A 4,727-nucleotide genomic window follows, 5' to 3' on the forward strand; every position below is an offset into this window, starting at 1 on the left:
ATTTATTTTTAATGAAACTAAAATAATAAAATAAAATTTTACTTAAATTCTATGTTACAAGTTCTTTGCACTTTTTAGTGCAATAAAATAAAAAAAAATAATAAAATTTTTAAAAGCATAGACAACGACTAAAAGAAAACGCTACCGAGATGGTAAAAATTTATAAAAATATTTTGCAAAAATTTAGTTGTCCATGTATCAATCCATATTTGGTTAAACTAACGATTTATAAATTGTGTATTTAACCATCGTTATAAAACTTACACAACTACCGTTAGTGAAAAAACAGAAATTCTACAATCACTTTAATACATTTACTGTTATTTTATATTGCTATTTTCAAATCAATCTGATCAGTGACCCGTATCTGAAATAAACATAAATATCGTAATTTTTCCTAAAACATTATAATTCGAATTTAGTCGTCATAATATAATCATCCTAAGGGACAGTAATCTTCGCCCAACAGAGGGCATAATAATTTCTTTGAAATTAACCCAAGATTATTGAAGATTAACTTGAATGGGTCTTGAACAGAGAGAGAGTGTGTGTGAGAGAAGGATACTAGTAATCATTTTTCTAAATTTATATTAATGTATTACCACGAAAGTTAAACACTTCTCTTTATTATAGTCTAATCTATAGTTTGTATTCTAATTTATAGTCTAGTCTTTAATATAGTCTAGTTTATAGTATAGTCTATAGTATAGTTTATAGTCTAGTTAATAGTATAGTCTATTGTCTAGTCTGAAGTCTAGTCTAGAGTCTATTCTATAGCCTAGTCTATAGTCTAGTCTATAGTCTAGTCTATAATCTAGTCTATAATCCAGTCTATAATCTAGTCTATAGTATAGTCTATAGTCTAGTCTATAGTCCAGTCTATAGTCTAGTCTATAGTCTAGTCTATAGTCTAGTCTATAGCCCAGTCTATAGTCTAGTCTATATTCTAGTCTATATTCTAGTCTATAGTCTAGTCTATAGTCTAGTCTATAGTCTAGTCTATAGTCTAGTCTATAGTCTAGTCTATAGTCTAGTCTATAGTCTAGTCTATAGTCTAGTCTATAGTCTAGTCTATAGTCTAGTCTATAGTCTAGTCTATAGTCTAGTCTATAGTCTAGTCTATAGTCTAGTCTATAGTCTAGTCTATAGTCTAGTCTTTAGTCTAGTCTTCAGTCTAATCTAAAGTCTAAGCTGTAGTCTAGTCTAGTCTTTAGTCTAATCTAAAGTCTAAGCTGTAGTCTAGTCTAGTCTGAATTCCAGTCTATGGTCTAGTCTATAGTCTAACTTATAGTCTAGTTTATAGTCTAGTTTATAGTCTAGTTCATAGTCTGGTCCATAGTCAAGTCCGTAGTCTAGTCCATAGTCTATAGTCTAGTCCATAATTAGTCTAGTATGTAATCTAGTCTGTAGTCTAGTCCATAGTCTAGTCTGGAGTTTAGTCTATAAACTAGTCTATAGTCTAATCTCCAATCTAGTCTATAATCCAGTCTAGAGTCTAGTCTATAGTGCAGTCAATATTCTAGTCAATTATCTAGTCAATAGTCTAGTCTATAGTCTAGTCCAAAGTCTAGGCTGTAGTCTTATCTGTAGTCTAGTCTGTTGTCCAGTCTATAGTCTAGTCTGGAGTCTAGTCTATAGTATATAGTCTAGTATATATTCTAGTCTTTAGTCTAGTCTATAGTCTAGCCTTTAGTCTTGTCTATAATCTAGTCTATAGTCTAGTCAATACTCTAGTCTGTAGTCCAGTCTATAGTCTAGTCTATAGGCTAGTCTATAGTCTAGTCTGTAGTTCAGTCCATAGTGCAGTTTATAGTACATTCTAGTCTTTACTTCAGTCTGTATCCTAGTCGATAGTCTAGTCAATAATCAAATAGTCTACTCTAGTTTAGGGTCTAGTATAGTATATAGCTTAAACTTAATCAAACACCTTATAATGTACCCACTGTTTTTGTGAACCCAATAGGCAACAAGAAAAGCTTTATAAAAAAGCTGATCCTATGAACATAATCAGAGCCTTTTTTTGGACGAAGTCAATTCAGGATATTAAGAACTTAAGGTAAACTTACTATTTTTTTTTTTTAATCAATCAAGATGTTGAGATTTACATGCCCATTACATTTGCTGTATGATGCATGCTGGGTATAAATAACAACAAAATTATTGCACAGCTGCAATTAAAGATTGTATTTTTCTTTTCGAATAACACCGAGACATAAGAAGAAAAAGAAAAAATCTCATCATTTGGCGTTTGGCATGGCGAAAATAACAAAACCAGCAACCGCAGCAGTAACAACAAAAGAAACTGAATGTATAAAACAAAAATTAAATAAAATTCATGAATCTGAAACCATCACACTCCCAGCCACAGCCAGAATTCTATTGTTATTGGCTGACGTTCAAAAATTTTGTGTTGATATTTTAATTACGTTCAAACATTCAACGGCACACAGTGGTATAGGAAAAAAAAAAGAGGGAAATAATTCGGTAACTTCTAAACGGTTAATCCGATTTTAATGAAATTTGGTATGCACAAAGAGGAGGTGTTGTCGAGTTTAGGTTTTGAATTTGGACCTTATAGGCCAACCAGGGGCCCGGCGGGGGGTCCTCAAATTAGGACACCTCGGCTATGTTAAATTTTTAAAACGATCCTATTTCTTCATTTGAGTTCCGATTTAAAAAAAATTTCGTATATAGAATCTCCTCATCGAGCACTATAAAAAATGTCGTCATAGCAGTAAATTATCTCTTATAGTTTAGGAGATATTCGCATTTGAAAATTAAAATTTTAAAATTTTTACCGTTCTTACTTTAGTTTTTTGATAATAGCGGGTCCAAATATTCCCGATTTTCGCCATTTCTTTTTTATTCGCTTAACAACAAGTTTATATATCAAGCAGTGAAAGAATTATGTAAAAATCATGACTGAGTCCAAAGTTATAGGCATTTTAATTTAAAAAATTAAAAAAAGGCGATTTTTTGCCATTTTTTGGGGAAAAAAAGTATCTTTTTCTTTTTAAGTTATCTAAAAAGTTTCTAAGAAGATGTATATAGAATTTATACTTTTTGAAAAGCTGACTTTACATAAAATACGATAAATGAAACAAAACCTAAAAATTTTTGATACCGAGGGGACCAGGTCCATCCAAAAAACCCTATTTTTTTATAGAAAATTCAATTTTGAGCAAAAATTCTCAAATCGCATAGTCGATATCAAATTATAGTGACCTGTTTTATATGACCCAATATGTTCTTAATCATTTTGTAACGGGTTTCGATAACCCCGCCCCTGGTATGGATATAATAGGCAAAAAACCAAAAAATCCCATTTTTGGGATTTTTTAAAACTTTTTTGGGAATTCCGGGATTTCTAATAAGAAAATTCGAACTTTTTATTTAATTTTAGATTTTGAGTAAAAAAATCTACCTAACTGTAAAATTTCATCAAAAAATATTCATAAATAAAATTTTTATTGCAATTTGAAAAATTTGTATCTTCGCAAAAACTGAATAAAAAAAACATTTTTTAATTTTTTTAAAAAAAGTATTCCGCGAATTTTTTAATTTTCAAAAATTATATACAGTTTTGAAAAATAGACAAAATTACCTTTCCATTGATATATAACATGCCTACCTAATGTTTTTTAAGTGACAAATTAATTAGGGAAAACTCAACATCTTTTAGAAAATTTACCTAGCACTATTATTTTCATCCATAACGTTAACTCTTAAATTTGTTACATATATTAAAAAATTTTCAGGTATTATTTTTTAAACTGTAATGATTTTTACCCCTATAGGTCACTTTAATAGGTAGCTTATTAAAGTGACCTATTGAGGAAAAATTCATTACATAAGGATACGTTAGACATATTAGGTAGAATATCATAACCCTTTAAAAAATAATTTAATTTAAGTACCTGTAATTAATATATAAGACAGGTTTATATCTGTTTGTAATTATTTGTAATTTTCTAACCATGGCGATCGTACTAAAAAAAATGATTTGTGCTCCATTTTATTTGAACACTCTTCAGCTCCTTTTCAAGATAAAGTGAACTTCTTATTGAAATATATTGAAACTGCACATAAAAATAAAGTGGATAAAACTGATATATGTAAAATTGAAAATTTTATAAAATCAGTTGATATAAAACTGAAGAGTGTTCGGTATTCCATTGCTAAATTTCGATCGAAATTTTCTGATTGGCTGGATGAATGTGTAGAAGTTGCTATTTGCGTATCAACTGTTGGTGCTCCCTGTAAGCAGTATGAGGATTTGAGCTCAAAATCTAAGAGGAAAAGGTTATCAACTTCACTAGAAACCTTATCTAACGAAGAAGTTTCGGACACTTTTAAAGCAATGTTAAGAAAAGAAAAACAGCCTTTGGATGCCATAAAAATTGCAAATATTCTTCCAACCGCATCACCAAGACGACTGAAAAGAATTGTAAAGAGTATACCCACACCATCATCTGATACAACGTTCACTGAGGAAGAAGCTATTGCGCTTATGTTGCAGCTGGGATTAAGTCGTGATAACTACATAACGTTAGAAAGGCGCTATCTGAAAAAGGAGTGGATGTTTTACCATCATATGACAAAATAAATGAAAAGAAGAAAAGCATTATACCACCTCCTATTGAAATAACTGATCGGAAGGCTGTTATTGGACTCGGCGCTCTACTCGAAAATACTGCTTTAAGGATTGCTTCTGACTTTTCTTCAGA

Source organism: Lucilia cuprina, chromosome 5 (assembly GCF_022045245.1).
Source record: "Lucilia cuprina isolate Lc7/37 chromosome 5, ASM2204524v1, whole genome shotgun sequence".
In the NCBI taxonomy this organism is placed as follows: Eukaryota; Metazoa; Arthropoda; class Insecta; order Diptera; family Calliphoridae; genus Lucilia; species Lucilia cuprina.